The 16,234-nt window shown below is 55.7% G+C and overlaps 1 long non-coding RNA gene across 1 annotated transcript; it reads left to right on the forward strand.

The window, feature by feature from the left end:
• The first annotated feature begins 12,626 nt into the window (after positions 1-12,626).
• On the forward strand, positions 12,627-13,337 carry LOC125130839 (uncharacterized). The gene is made up of 2 exons (XR_007135812.1): positions 12,627-12,843; positions 13,088-13,337. It is a non-coding gene; the product is annotated as an uncharacterized LOC125130839 (long non-coding RNA).
• Positions 13,338-16,234: the final 2,897 nt, after the last annotated feature.

Genomic DNA, 16,234 nt, shown 5'->3' on the forward strand with positions numbered 1-16,234 from the left:
GTTATGTTATGTCATGTCATGTTATTTTATTTTATTTCATTTTATTTTATTATTTTTGTTGTCTTTTTAGGGCTGCACCTGCAGCATATGGAAGTTCCCAGGCCAGGGGTCAAATCAGAGCTACAGCTGCCAGCCTGCACCATGGCCACAGCCACACCAGGTCTGTGATGCATCTGCGACCTACACTGCAGCTCATGGAAATGCCAGATCCTTAACCCACTGAGCGAGGCCAGGGATTGAACCCACATTCTCCTGGATACTAGCCGGGTTCTTAACCTGCTGAGCCACAACAGGGACTCCCTAACTGAATTTAAAGATACTCAATTCTCCAAAGTGTCTCTCTATAACCTAAATCTGTGATTTCTTGCTAACCTCTGCTAACCTCTGCTAACCTCTGTCAGCCCCCAAATTTTGACAAGTTACAGTTAATTTCCGAGTCCCTGGCTTTGCAGCTGGCCTTGCAGGACCATTTTCTGGGGCCCGAGCACTGGGTGGACTTCCTTGCGGGTGGCCTGGCTTCTTGGAGGGTGGAGGGCACACTAACTTCTGGGGGTGATGAGGCCAGGGCTGTGGTCCCATCTGCTTCCTTGCTGGCCCAGCTGTCTCCCTCGGGCACAGTCATAGAGGTGGCTTTGGCTGTCACAACTCTGGCTGCTGAACAGGAAGAGCAGCAAAAAAGCCCCAAACAGACATACCTCTGGGGAAGCATCTGCGCCCCCTCCTCCACCCTTCCTCCTTCCTTCCCCTCCCTTTGCCTAGACCTCCTGTCACCCCTGAATTGGCATCCTTGGGGGCCCACTGCACAGGCCCCAGCCTCTCCCCCTTCACTGAGGACCTGAAATGACTCTCTCCTGGCCTTGCTACGGAGTCTAAACTCCTCGGGGTTCAAGCCCCCGGAGAGCAGGAAGCCTGGCAGGTGTTGGGAGGGGGAAGATGGAAGGTGGGTGACATTTTCAATCTCTCTGGGGGGTTTTTGGGTACCTGGGCAGCCTTCCAGCCCCTCTTCAAGGGACCCACAGACAAACCTGCTGGGGGCTTCTGGCGGGGCATGAGCTTGGGTGACCTGAGCTGCAGATGGCATCTTGTGCCCCTTGGGGATTCTGGAGCCCTGTCCTGGTTGGTCCTTACACACCCCAATGACAGGAATCTCCATCTCCTTCTTTTCACCTGGAGCCCACGTCTTTGCCTCTAGTCCTCTGTAATTGATGAAGGGAGGCAATCGTGATTAATCAGAAGGCAGAGAAATCCAGGAGAGGGGCAAGGGCTGGATGGAGGTGAGAATGGGGAAGGCTTGGGTTGCTCAAAAATGTCCTCAAATGGAGTCCCTGTCATGGCTCAGTGGTTAATGCATCCGACTAGGAACAATGAGGTTGCAGGTTCGATCCCTGGCCTTGCTCAGTGGGTTAAGGATCTGGTGTTGCCGTGAGCTGTGGTGTAGGTTGTAGACGCAGCTCGGATCTGGTATTGCTGTGGCTGTGGTATAGGCCAGCAGCTACAGCTCCAATTGGACCCCTGGCCTAGGAACCTCCTTATGCTATGGGTGTGGCCCTAGAAAGACAAAAAAAAAAAAAAAAAGTCCTCAAAGAAGCAACGTGGTGTGTTTTCTCATTTCCTCTGCTTCCTCCATCCTTCTGTTTCTCTCTCTATGTCACTACTTCCCACCACCAATCTCTCTCCCACCCACCTCTTCTTTCTTGCCTCCCTGCCTACCTGGCCCAGGACTCCTCCATCTCTCAGTCCTGGGAGAGGTGAGGCATCTGGGTGGGCCGCTGTCGCCTGGCTGAATGGCCTTATAGGAATGGCATCCCTGTGTCACAGTTTCAGCGTGTCGTCTGTGCCCTTTCCCTATTTGGCCCAAGTCCTACCCTGTGGCACATGACAGCAATGCATAGCTGCTGGATGAATGTCCCAGGGAGGACACCCCAGCCTGGTTGGGGCTCTGGGGCGGGACACGGCTCTTGGGGAGACAGGCAGGGACTCTGGGCAGGGGAGACTCCAGGGCACAATGGGAAGGCGACTCCTCTGGGAAGCTTCCCAGATGAACCTGCTCAAGTTCCTGCTCCGTCTCTTCTCCTCTCTCCAAAATGCACATCCACACCTATGCCCTCACCTGGTCAGGGCCCTCTCCCTTTGAGCAGCCCGTGGCTGGGTGAAAAGAATTTCTTTTTCTTTTTTTCATTTTGGGCCACCTTGTGGTATATGGAGTTCTGGGGCCAGGGATCAGATCTGAGCTGCAATTTCGACCTACACCACAGCTGTTGCGATGCCCGATCCTTTAACCCCTGGTGTGAGGCTGGGATTGAATCTTTGTCCTTGGCGCTGTAGAGACGCCCCTGATCCCATTGCACCAGAGCGGGAACTTCATGAAAAGGATTTCTGAGGGCCCAGAGCTGGGGACTGGGGAGCTGAGAGTAGGCTTGGGAAGGGCCAGGGCCGAGAAAGGAAGACTAACCACAAGGATGGAGAAATGAAAACAGTGCCTTTGAAGCTTCCTCTGTGTAGCAGGCAGGCTGTGAAGCCACGGAGAGGCGCTGACCTGGGCAAAAGTGTCTGGGTGCCTTTCCAGAGGGGGTGGTGAGCAAAGGCTTAAAGGAAGAGGGAGAGTAGTCCGGGAAGGAAAGAGAAGGTTGTCCCAGGCTAAGATAGTCACAAGAGCTGTGGGGTGAGAAACTGTCCTTGTGGGATGGTGACAATGATGAGAGCCAGTGTGACTGGTGTCAGAGGTGCTATGGCACACAGAGGAGCAGTGGTGTCTTGGGAGGACCAGGAAGGCTGCAATCCAAGCATTTCATCCCTTTCCATAAAGTCCTTCAGCAGCTCTTGGTGGATTAAATTCTAGAAGATTCTTTGAAATGTCAAACAAAATCCTTTGCACCTGCTGCCGCTCTTCCTCTCTGTGTCTCATCTTCTCATACTCTCGTTCTGGCCATAGCCCCTGTCCGGGCCCACCCCCACCAGCCTGGCCCCATTTCCCTGAACCTGAGTGTGTCACGTGAGTGATGTCATGTATCCGTGTTGGGCAGCGCAGATACGGGCATTTCCATGCCCCAGTACAATTCTATTGGCCAGTGCTGATCTGCAAAAAAGGCCTCTGAGAGGGGCCAGGAGGTTGCAGATCCCTGGACACTGCAGATCCCTGGAGGCTGTGAACTTGTCTGGATAGACTAGGGGGTTGCGTGGGGTGGTGGCAGAGCCGATTTCTGGTCTGGGCTCTGCTACTCACCAGCTGTGTGGTTTGGAGCCAAATGCTTGGCTTCTCTGAGACTCAGTGGCTTATAAAATTAGGTTGTACTGGATGATTAAATTTTTTTTTGTCTTTTTGTCTTTTTAGGGCCACACCTGAGGCATATGGAGGTTCCCAGGCTAGGGGGTCTCATTGGAGCTGTAGCGGCCGGCCACAGCAATGAGGGATCTGAGCCGCGTCTGCGACCTACACCACAGCTCACGGCAATGCCGGATCTTTAACCCACTGAGCAAGGCCAGGGATCGAACCCACAACCTCATGGTTCCTAGTCAGATTTGTTTCTGCTGCACCATGAAGGGAACTCCTAAATTTTTTTATTAAAATTTTTTTTTCCACGAGTTCCCACTGTGGTTCAACAGGATTGGTGGTGTCTTAGGAGCTCTGGGATGCAGGTTCAATCCCTGGCCCCACACAGTGGGTTAAGGATCCGGCATTGCCGCAACTGTGGCTTAGGTCGCAACTGCAGCTCAGACCTGATCCCTGGCCTGGGAGCTCCATATGCTGCAGGGCAGCCAAAAAAGAAAAACAAAAGTCTTTTTCCAGTTTGGTTCAACATATGTTCCTCAGACTGTGGTCAATCTGCTCATTATGCCAGGTACCCGGTGGTTTCCACTGTGATCCAAGGTCCTTAGCCACGCAGCGTGCTGGGGAGGTCAGGCAGGTGTGGGCATCCGATAATGAGGGCAGGCCTCTGGGGCCCAGGGAGAGGTAAGCAGAGGCTAATTACACTTTCCTGTCTTCGCAGCACTTAGCCCAATTTGTAGCTATTTGCTGTTGGTTGTTTACTTGTGCCCGCCTCCCCTGCGAAACTCTGTGAGCATGGGGTGGTTTTGTTCCCCTGGTGTCCCAGGGCCTGGCCCCACGCCTGGCACATAGTGGGTGCTTGATGGTGATTTCCTTCTGGAGTGAGCAAAAGGCCACCCCCTTCCACGTGGGGCACTTGTTATAGGGTATTAGCAATGCGGGGTATAACACTGGGCACTTCGGATGGTGGAGAGGGACAGACCCCAGGTGGGCTGCCAAGTGAGTCAGGATGGGGATACACCCCCTCTTTGGAGGCGGCTCTGGGACCCCTCCCCTAAAAGACCCGGCTGCCTTCTTGCCAGGCTGAGCTGGGCTGACCGGGTTGGGCCTGGCCGTGGTTCAGGCTGTGTCCTCTGCCTGGGGTGTCTCGTTTCCCACCACACGTGGACTCCCAGAGACCTGGCATCTCTCCCCTTTGGTTCCTGCTTGGCACTGGGTGGGAACCCTGACGTCCTCTGGGCATAGTCAGATGCCTTAGGTGGGTGAGACTGAGGCAAAAGACAGAGACAGGAGGAAGCCTCCCTAAGCTGGCAGAAGCCCTACTGGATTTAGAGTTTGGTCAGGCATGCCTTGGGGGCAGGACAGGGGCCAAGCCATAAGCCCCCCAGGTCCTTGTCCCCCCATGCAGAACCCAAGGGAGGGGCACATGGGGTAGGTCCCCTGGTCCAGGTATAGGGAAGGCCCTGCTTAGCCCAGGAACCCCAGCCCGTAACCAGCTGTGTGGGCGCTGGGTTCATGCCAGTGGCATCTCGGCGGGGTTGCCAGGCCTGCTTCTGGGTGGAGAGGGGCAGGAAGGAGGATTGCACAAAGGGAAACTGGGGGGGAGCGCCCCACTTCCGCAGGCTGCTCGCCGCCTCGCAGGGAGGCCCAGCGGCAGCATAGACACGGGGCTTCTTCTTCCCTCCCCCACGCCCTTACCTCCTGGCTGCCTCTGAGCCTTCATGCTGGCCGCTCAGCCAGCCCGCCTGCTCCCTTCCTCCAGGAAGTCTTCCCAGATAGCTGCTTCCCCTGTCCTTTGAGGGAGAGAGCTCTCAAAAGCAGCTTCCATAGTGGCAGGACTTGGTTGTGTCCACTCTTCCATAACCACGGACACATAGTAGGTGCGCACAAAATAGTTGTTGAATCAACACATGATGTGTCCTCTATTAGTTGGCCCTGTGTCCTTCCTTCTTCCTTTCACCCTCCCTTCCTCTTCCTTCCTTCCTTCTTCTTCCTCTTCTTCGCCACGACATACAGCAGCTTGATGTGGCATCTCAGTTCCCTGGGATGAACCTGGGCCACAGCTGTGAAAGCCAAGTCCTAACCCCTCAACCAGCAGGGAGCTCCCTTGGCACCCGTTTCTATGGCTCTCTTAGGCAAGGGTCTCTTTCCTCCAGTGCCCTTCCCTATTAGACATGATCTGGGGACCCAGTTTCCCCTCCACTGAGTCCCTGCATGCTTGAGATCCTGGTCGGTGGGGAAACCGGCCCATCTTACCTGCCCCTGCCATTTGCACCTGCCTTCAGGAAGTGCTCTCCGCACCTCTCCTGGGCACCTGTTTGCGTGCCGAGCAGTGGGGGCACATCCAAAGATCAGTGAGGCAGGAGGGGGACCTGGGGATTGTCCCTGTGTTCCTGGGCCCTCTGCCTCCCAGTCCAGTGCTTTCTGAAGTCGGCACTCTCTGTCCATCCAGCCCCCGCCTCCAGGCCAGCTGCCCATCTGGTTCTGGCCTCCTCCCTCTTCCCTTCCTGACAGCGCCCACGGCTGGTTAGGAGGTGACCCTCTCCCTGGGGCTGCTTTCGGAGAGGAACAAAGAAAAACTGGAAGGCCGGGGTGGCTGACAAAGGCAGGCTGGGGGAGCGGTAGGGCATCTGGAGCTGCTTATTTGTAGAAGCCCAAACCACTCCCCGAGCTTCAGCTGCTGCTTTATCTGCCCTGATAATAGACCGAAACCATATCCTGCTGCCTGTGGCGCGATCAGTGCCCGGCCTCTGCAGGCCTGCCAGGGTGGCCGCAGCCCAGGGTGGCACCTGGCACCGCACCAGCTGACACAGGCCAGCCAGACCAGGGGAGATGCAGCCAGGTGGATGCATCCCACCCCCCATGCAAGGATGTCTCCCTCATCAGGGGTCCTCAGTGCCCATATTGGGCGCGCAGGAGGCTCTCAGGATGGACCTCGAGAGCTGCTGCTGGAGCGATGGTGGCTTATAGTCTTTCATCTTTGTGTGTGTGTGTGTCTTTCTTTTTAGGGCCACACCTGCAGCGTATGGAGATTCCCAGGCTAGGGATTGAATGGGAGCTGCAGCTGCTGGCCTATGTCACAGCCACAGCAACACCGCATCCGAGCTATGTCTGTGACCTACACCACAGCTCACAGCAACGCCCGATCCGTAACTCACCGAGTGGGGCCAGGGATAGAACTTGAAACCTTATGGCTACCCCTTGGGTTCTTAACCCCCTGAGCCACAATGGGAACTCTGATGGTCTTTCCTCTTTGTATCCATAGCATGGAGCATGGTGCCTGGCATACAGAAGGAGCTCTGGGGTTGAGCGATAAGCACTCAGCACCTATTTATCAGGACCATGTGCAGGCAGGTGTGTCCTCTCTCTCTCCATCTTTTTAAAAATTTTTAATTGAAGATCTAACGGGCTTTATTAGGTGATTCAAGAATTGGGCAGCATCCTGCCTCAGAACTAGAAGTGGCTCCCTCCCTCTCCATCCCTCCACCTCCTTCCTCCTGCTGGGGGATCTCCTGACGCCAATGCCATGACATGTGGGGAGTCCCCCAGGTGGCCAGCCCTGGCCACCGTGTCTCAGGGAGAAGAGGAAGTTATGTCCCCATAACTCAAATTAGTACCTAGGCTTACAAAAAGTGCTCAGTAGGTGACCTGAATTTGTCTCCCCAACACTGCTCGGCCGGCTGAGCATCTTTGCACCCTCACTGTGCAGAAGTGTGGGATCGGTACCTGGACCTTCTGCCTGTAAAAGCAGCGCCCTGGCCCAGGCTTCCTCATGCTACTGAGTTGAGCTCTGAGGTTCTTGGGGGGGAGGTTGGGAAGAGCTGGGGTGGGGACAGGCCAGGGAGGTTTGGGGGAGGGGAGGTGGGGTGAGGAGCAGAGGGAGCAGAGTGCAGGGCTGTGCCCTGACCCCAAACCCCCACCCCCATCACTGCTGTCAGGGCTGCTGGATGGAGCGGGACTGGCTAGTGGGAATCTGATGACCTCAGCTCCTCTCTGCGGTGCCCTGTTGCCTCCTGAGTGGGCAAACAGTGCCGGGCAAGCCTGGGGACTAATGAGTGTTTTCCAGCAGGCGATTCCTCTACGTGGGATTTATCTCCCAGGGTCATCGTTCGGCAAGTTGCACTTAGCAGGGTAATAGCAGCCTGGTCTGGGGCTCCTGGCTGCCCGCTGGCCCCGGGCCCCTACAAACAGATGGCAGCAGATGAGAGAGCGGAAGGCAGAAATAAGCAGGGAGCATGTCCCAGCCCTGCCCTGCTGCCCCATCCCAGGTCACTGCAAATGTGTGTGCCCATAGCCACAGGAAGCTGTCCCCTCCTGGCAGGGCCTCAGGCTGCCCAGATCTGGGGACCCTCAGAGACACCCACACCCCCTCCCAGCCCACAGAAGCCCCCTCCCTGCTAGCCTCTGAGCTTCCTCACCCAGCTTCTCCTGCAGACACAGCGCTTCTCATTCATGCCACTTTCTTTCTGTTTTCTTTCTTTCTTTTTTTGGTCTTTTTGTCTTTTTAGGACCATACCCGTGGCATTTGGAGGTTCCCAGGCTAGGGGTTGAAGTGGAGCTGTAGCCACCAGCCTATGCCAGGGGCACAGCCATGCTGGATCCAAGCTGCATATGCCACCTACACCGCAGCTCATGGCAATGCCAGATCCTTAACCTAGGCCAGGGATCGAACCTGCAACCTCATGGTTCCCATTCGGATTTGTTTCTGCTGCGTCATGATGGGAACTCCCATGCCATTGTCTAAATTCCCAGGACCACCCATGCGGTAGAAATTATATCTAGATTACAGTTGAAAATGCTGAGGCTCTGGGAAGTTAAATGACTTGTTCAGGGTCACCCGGTATGGTAGACATAATAAAGGGCCGCCCCCTGCCCTGACAAATGTCCCAACTCCCAGAGCCTGTGAATATGTTACCTTACATGGCAGTAGGCTTTGTCAACGAAAACAAGTTAAGGCTCTTTTTTTTTTTTTTTTTTTTTTTAGGGCTGCACCTGTGGCATATGGACATTCCCAGGCTAGGGGTCGAATCTTAGCCACAGCAACACAAGGGTCCCAGCCGTGTCTGCGACCTATATCACGGCAACGCTGGATCTTTAACCCACTGAGGGAGGCCAGGGATCGAACCTGTATCCTCATGGATACTCGTCGGGTTCTTAACCTGCTGAGCCACAACGGGAACTCCAAGGCTCTTGAGATGGAGGGATCATCAGGAATTATCTGGGTGGGCCCAATGTAATCATGAGGGTCCTTTAAAAGGGGAAGAGGGCGCCAGAGGAGTGCCTTCGTGAAGACTCCATTGGCTGTTGCTCTGAAGATGGTAGGGGACCGAGGAGGGTGGGCAGCCTCTAGAAGCTGGGAAACGATCTTCCTCCAGCACCTTCAGAAGTGGGGGCAGCCCTGCTGGCACCTTGCTGTAAGCCGTTGAGGCTCATTTTGGACGTCTAACCTCCCCACTGTAAGAATGAAATTATGTTGTTTTAAGACACCAAGTTCATGGTTACGGCAGTGGCAGGAAATGAATACACCCAGCAGGTTGTGCGCCTGGGATCTGAACGCAGCCTGCCTCCTGCCTCTGTCCTCCTTACCTGGCTGATGGCTGGGCTCTGCCCACCACCCTCCGGGACGGCCCCCCGCCTCTTTCTGAACTGAGATCCTGCCCCCCCAGCATGAGGCAGGAAAGCCAACTGGTGAGGAGGGTGGGAGGGAAGATTCAAAGGTGGGACAGAGGCTGAATTTCGGGCGCTTCTCTCCTCCTCTGATCCCAGCCTCCCCTTCCTGGCTCTCTCCTGCTGGGGGGCGGCGGAATGCTTAGACACCTACCCCCAGTAGCCGTTCCCTGGAGGTTCAAGGAGGGCGGGGCCTGTGCCAGGCTTTAGGGGTGCGGAGGGGGCTGCAGTGCTAAACTGACGTGGTCTCCCCCGCTTAGGGCCCGCATAGCCCACCTGCTTCTGCGCTCTGTGTGGTTTCTCTGTCCTGGGTGCCACCCCTTTGAAGCAGGGCGTGGGTGGGGATGGGACAGCGTGTCCGAAGTCTCTTTCCTCTGGGGCCCCCGGAGGTCTGTGTGTCCCTCTCAAGGCAGAGGTTGACACCTGTGTGTATGGGCACCTGGTTGTGGAGGGAGGCGGGGGCCACCCTCCTCTGATGTGCGTGTGTGCGTGTGCATGTGTGTGTATGTGTGTGTGTGTGTGTGCGCGCGCGCATTGGGGGGCATCCCAGATCCTGTGGGCCCCGCTGGGCGATGTGTCTCTTCAGCCCCTGTGCATGTGTGTGAACACAGGAGTGGGCGAGAATGTGAGTGTGCAGGTATATCTACTCACACTTCCGTTTGTGAGTGAATGAATGCCAGGGTGTGTGCATTGCCTGCTTTCTCTTTAGTGTGTGTGCACAGGTGAGTGTGCCAGTGCACGTGAGCTGGGTTGGGGGAGGGGTGGCTCCCCGCTCGCATCGCCAGCATTGCCTCACCCAGTGACACAGCCGCTAATGACTGTTTGCCATTGTCTGTGTGGCGGTGGCATCACCTGCCCTAATGACAGTCTCCCTTGCCTAATGACCTGGCTTCTGCCCCATCATTTAGGAGCCACAGGAGCCCTGGGCCCATGGCCAGAGAGATGTTGACGAGCTCAACACATTTCCCACTGGGGTGTCGGTGGGGGTGGGGAGAAGAAAAATCCCACCCTCCCCCGCAGCACTTTGGGTGTGCGGTGTGGGCTGGGAATTGCAGCAGGCCGATGGCATTTCTGGGCAGGAAGACCCGGCTCTGGGTCCTGCCTGCCATCGCTGGCCGCACGGGGCACCTGCTGCCTGGGCCAGACATTGGTGCCTGCTGCTCCGCCCCACAAGATGACCTTGACCTCTGGCAGCCAGACTTGCATTAGCTCCTGTAGACAGGAGTCTACTTTGCAAACCCCCCTCACCTCTATAAAGGAAGATAGCTCTTCTGAGGAAGGCTGTCTATGTCCAAGAAGCTTTGGTTTGGGGCTGACCCTGGGTGGGAGGGGGTCTAGGGAAGCCCAGGAATTTGAAGTATCCAGGGCAAGCCACCCCTTTCACTGACCCTACCAAAATGTCTTTTTATTTTATTTATTTATTTATTTTTTTAGGGCCGCACCTGCGGCATATGGAGGTTCCCAGGCTAGGGGTCTAATTGGAACTGTTGCCACAGGCCTATGCCAGAGCCACAGCAATGCCAGATCTGAGCCGCATCTGCAACCTACACCAGAGCTCACGGCAAAGCCAGATTCTTAATCCACTGAGCAAGGCCAGGGATCGAACCTTCAACCTCATGGTTCCTAGTAGGATTCGTTTCTGCTGTGCCATGATGGGAACTCCCCAAAATGTCTTTTATTATTGAAATAAAGTTAAAAGAGCTTTCTGGACTCAGAAGGAGATGCTGGGGAGGGGCTGTTGGCCCCTTAGTGTGAGCTCTGGGCATTTTGTTCACGTTCTCTTCTTACAGCTTTGAACTTGCTCCATCCTCTTGATGTTTCCCACTTAGAAGTCTGCCTCCTCCTACCATACGTTTATCTAGATCAGCAGATAAGCTTAGTCCTCTGCCTGGTTTCAGTAGGGACACACGGAAGGGTGTGATGAATGCAGCCCTGGACCTAGTTGTGTGACCTTGAAGTGATTTGCAGCATCCTCTGCAAAAGGGGGACCGGCTCCTTCAGCTTGATTTCCATAGTCAACTCCAGTTTTTACCACCCTCTTCAAGTGTTCTTACTGTTGTGCCCATTTTACAGATAGGGCAATCAAGGTCCAGAGCTGTAAAAAAAATCCACACGATTAGTGAGCGTGAGAGGTGAGAATAGGAGTTCCTGTTGTGGCTCAGTTAAGAACATGACACAGTGTCCCCGAGGATGCAAGTTTGATCCCTGGCCTCTCTCAGTGGGTTAAGGATCCGGCGTTGCTGTGAGCTGCATCACAGTTCACAGATGTGGCTCAGATCCCACATTGCCCTGGCTGTGGTGTAGGTTGGCAATTGCGGCTCCAATTCGATGCCTGGTCCCGGAAACTCTCCATGCTACAGGTGCAGCCTTAAAAGGGTGGGGGGGTGAGGGGAAAGAGCTGAGATTCAATCCCATGTCAATCCCTTCCCTGAAGGACCCTGCTTTAGCTCTCAGCCTGGTTCCAGAGGCCAGGAAGAAGGAAGGGTTTGCAGTGATCCCAAGAAAGAAGCTTCCCTTGAGGAAGAGCTGATCTCTTCCAGGTACTCCCCAGAGATTCCTGCTCCAAGACCCCCTCGGCAGGGCCTCCCTGGCAATGAAGGCAAAGAACTTGGCCGTGGGAAGACGCTGCCCATTTTTGGGAGTTTCATCGGTGAGACTGCTTGATTATTAAGAGGAGAAAAAATTGCAAGAAGAGAGATGTGACTTAGATTTCAGTCTTTCTTGTCACTCCTTAAGGGCAGGGACTAATCCTCTAGCAAAATGGGCTTAATTAACACCGGGACTCATAACTAGTGATGACCGTGACACTGACAACTTTATGAGAACATTTGCACAGCTCCATATAAACAAGCGCAACTGACTACAGGGAGAACTTGGGATCTCGGTGCCTAGGGGATGCGGAATAAGCGGTGGAAAGAGCTGGGTAGGGTTGTCTGGGAAGGCTTCCTGGAGGAGGTGGTGTGGAAGACAGCTAGAAGAGGGACGAAGCTTCCCTTGGGGTGGGGGCAGATAGGAGCAGCAGGCACCTAGCATCCCAGCCGCATCATTCTGGAGTCAGCCAGTCCCGAGGAGCCGTGCCCCAGAGTCCTGGTGCAGTGATCTGGTACCCTGGGAATTTGCCCTGCCTCCTGGGTGGGGATTATCCAGAGACACCGGCCCAGCCCACTTAGTGCCACTTGGAAATGACATGGAGAGGTGGTGTGGCCTTGGGCCAAGTCCTCCTCTCCAGGGAGTTCGGCTGAGTTTTGGCCTTGGGACAGTCCAGGGGTCTTTTCTTGGGCTGTCTGGGGAAAGAGATGAGGGAGGAGCATGGGCCTCTGGGAGGCTGAGGGAGATTCTGAGACATGGAGGAAGGATGCTCACAGGGCCTCCTGCCCATCCTTCTCAGGGGCTGGGCATCCACAGGGAGGACCGCAAGCCTGTCGTTAGCCAGTCTCCATGCTTGGCTGCTTCGGGTTGAGCCTGGGGCAGTGGAGAGATTCGAGAGCTTCTGAATGGGAGGGGCCCTAGTGTACCCCCTTCCTCTACAGAGAAGGACCTGGAGGGCCGGGAGCGGGGAGGGAGAGGCTAGATGGTGGGGGTGGGGATAGAACCAGGGTTTGAGGGAGAGGCACTGCCCTAGTTTTCGAGGTGTTCCCTGGAGGGTGACTGGCACATCCCAGGCCGCAGTCCAAGGCGGGGACATCAGACATGTGCTGGGCACCAGTGCTGGTCGGTGGTTGAGGAGGAAGAGGGGCAGAGCCCCTGCGGAGCTAGAAGGCTTAGGGCTGTCTGGGGCTCCCTGGCAGGGACAGGGAGGAGTGCAGGAGGAGCCTGGCTGAGGTGAGATGGAGCTGGGGAGCAGAAAGAGCCCCCCCAAGGATCAGAGCTGTCTGCCCAAGCAGAGGGCTTCACCTTTGAATCCAGAGGTGAGTGGGGCCTCTGATGGCCCAGCAGGTGATGCTTCACTCCCGGGCCTGCGGTTTCCACCAGGTGTCCCTGTGCTGACTCTAGGAGCTGCAGTCTGTCCCGCCCGGGCTCGGTGGAGGGGTCTCTCGACCCCAGAGGTGGATTTCTCGGTGGGTGGAGGGGAGCTCCTGGGGAGGGGCGTCTTGGGGGAGGAGTTGAGGATCAAGACACAGGGGTCACCACCTGGTCTCTCCTCACATCTAGGGACGCCTGGAAAGTAGGACGGAGGCATCTATTTGGGGACTCATCGTCCTTTTTCACTGGCAGTCAGATGCGTGCCTGCGGTAGCCTCAGCAGTGACAGTATTTGACGGTCAGTCTCTTGCCCAGCAAACTCTCCAGGCTTTGGAACAGTTCATCCAGTTCATGGCCAGCGATGTGGAGCAGAGAGAAGTGGAAAAAGATGCAAATGGAGAGTCTGACCCTTGGGGAGGGAGGAAGAAGGAGGCTCTCGACCCCTTGTCCATTGTCCATTGGGGAGGGGAGGGCAGCTGGAGGGGGCCTGGGAAGAGCCGAGATGGGGGTGTTGCTAGCCAAAGTTTGCACACGGAGGCTCCAGGAACCTCGGGTCTGAGCCCCTTGGGGACAGCTCTGTTGTTGGCCCTCTCTGTCTTCCCGCCTTCTTGTCCTTGGGCTCTGTGCCTAGTTCCTGCTGTCAGTCCCTGCTCCCTGAGCCAGCGCCTGGCACAAGCAGCCATGAGATCATGGGGCGGGGTAAGTTGGCAGGCCCCTAGGTCTTTGCTGGAGCCGGGGCAGGTGCATGGCAGAGTCCTGGGCCTGGCGCCTCCATAATCTCCCTCCTGGCCTCGTCCTCTTCCAGGGAGGTGGCTCTTCCAACCAACCAGGATAGCCTCATCCAGTTTGGTCCCCAGGCTCCAACAAAGGTGGGCACTGGTTCATACCATAGCATGAATGCTTGAGATTAGACTTCAGGGGGGACTTCCCGCTCAAGAGATAGGATGGTGGGATAATTAAGGACTCGTATGAATAAGTGGAGCTGTTCTCACTGAGGGTTTATGCTGTGTCCTGCTGTGCTAAGCACTCTGCAGGCAGTTCTCATACAATCTTTACCATGAGCTTGTAGAACGTGGAAACTCCGATTAAGGTTTCACAGCCAGTAAGCGGAGGAGAGGCACTGCCCTGGAATCTCCAGCTCCTTGATACATGGTAAGGGTCCAGTGAGGCGGACACCTGGGGACCATGCAGGCTCCCAAGGGCTTGCTCGTCCCCCCGTTTAGCGCTCAGTGGTGAATAAGACAGGGTTCTTGTGGGCGAGAGATGGACAGCGACGAGGTAGAAAGATAAGAGGTGAGTTCACGGTCCAGAGGGTGGAATCCAGCCACACAGAGGTGGGTGGGCCTGTTTCTGTTTGGCACTTCTTTTTTTTTTGTCTTTTTGCCTTTTTGCCTTTTCTAGGGCCCCACCGTGGCACACCGAGGTTCCCAGGCTAGGGGTCTAATTGGAGCTGTAGCCGCCAGCATCCTCCAGTGTCACAGCAACACCAGATCTGAGCCACGTCTGCAACCTACACCACAGCTCATGGCAACACCGGATCCTTAACCCACTGAGCAAGGCCAGGGATCGAACCCGAGACCTCGTGGTACCTAGTCGGATTCGTTAACCACTGAGTCACAAGGGGAACTCCGTGTTTGGCACCTCTTGAGTCAGAAAGAAGCAGGTGCATCAGCGAGAGGGCTCAAGGTGAGACAGCAAGACCGTCTGACGTGCGTGTCACTGGCACGTGAGGGGCGTGGACCCTGGGGAGGGAGTGCAGTTTGAAGGGCTTGGTCTGGAGATGGGGGGAAGGGCGACCTGACTTGGGGGTCTTTGTGCAGGGGTTTGGGTGTGCATGCACGCGTGTGCTCACATACGTGTGTCCTCAGTCTCTAGTGATGCATTTTCTGCCTGGCAGGTTCCAAACTCTCCAGAGTCTCTGTGTTATCGGACCACAGGCACCCAAGGGAGAAAGTCCCCTTTACAAATGATCTGGAATGTACTCTATGTTTGGGTGCAGCACTGTCTAGGTTGGGGACCATTCCTGTTCCCCAAATGTCCTCCAGTTGGGCGGGCCACTCACCATCACTCTCAGGATGTTTTCTCTGCTCCTTCTTCTGGGACCCCCATTCCTTTCCCTTCCCTGAGGAGGAGCTGGGGTCTGGCCTTTCAGTTCATGCCAGGCATGACCTGTACCTGGCCTGGGAGCCCGCATTCACCCCTGGGTTCTGCCTTCCCCAGAACTGGACCCCCTCTGGTGAGTCCACACGTACAGCACAGATGCGTGGAGAAGAGGGGTGCACGGTCCATCCCGCATGAAAGTGGGGCCAAGCTCGCGGTGCCCTGTCCGATGCCATGTGGGCTGCTGGCCCCTGTCTGCTCTTGGTATCCAAGCCTGTGTCCCATGTCAGTGAGTCTGGGGTCAGATCCTGTGTTTCAAGGCTCAGTGGCCACATACCTAGGAGACACCTAGGACGCAGGGCCAGGTGGGACCCCAGAGACCATCAGGGCTCATCTATCCTTCATTTATGGACCAGGTAACTCCCCAGAGAGGGAAGGGCCCTGCTCAGGGTCACACAGCAATTCGAACGACACTGCGGGCCTCCCCATGACATCGCCCTTTCTGCTATGTATCTCGCCTCCCTGATTCTGACCAGCCTCTCTGTCTGTCTCTTTTTTTTCTCTTGTCTGTGCGTTTCTTGGAATTTCCTCTCTCAAGTTCGCCCATCCAGATCCTATCTTTCCTGGAGGCCCAGCCTGACCCTCCTTCACTCTGGAACCAACCTGGTCCCTCTCCCCTACCTCCTTCTGCACCATTGGCAGCATGTCCTGCTGATTCCCTAATTGTCTGTAACACAAACGAACGCTTTATTGCTTGATGCTCTAATGACCCGCGTTCTAACCAGGCTCAATTACTTCCTGACGCTGTAACCTTGGGCTAGTTACTTAACATTCTTAATCCTCTGTTTTCTCATCTGTAAAATGGGACAGGCGTTTGAGCCTGAGTGAACCGCGGAAGTGAAGCTTAGAGGGCTGGACTTGGAAAACGGCAAGTCTGCCATCCGAGGTGTGGTGGGTGTGGGCTGGGTGGTGGCCAAGGGCAGGCAGGGGCCAGATTGGGAGGTGCCTCAGCGGGGAGAGATTATGCTATTGGCGGCGGCGGCGGGGAGCCTTTGGGGAGGGAAGTAACAAATCCCCATCTGCAAGTTTGGGGGTGGCCACGATGCAAGGTGGAAAGGTGATGGGCTTTGGAATTGGTGGATCTGGATTTGCATTGCAGTTCTTCCACTGTTCAGCTGTGTGATGGTGTACAGATTGCTAGATCTCTCTGAGCTTCTTCTTTCAGTCTGTAAAATAA

The sequence above is a fragment of the Phacochoerus africanus genome, chromosome 7 (assembly GCF_016906955.1).
Source record: "Phacochoerus africanus isolate WHEZ1 chromosome 7, ROS_Pafr_v1, whole genome shotgun sequence".
NCBI classification, from domain to species: Eukaryota; Metazoa; Chordata; class Mammalia; order Artiodactyla; family Suidae; genus Phacochoerus; species Phacochoerus africanus.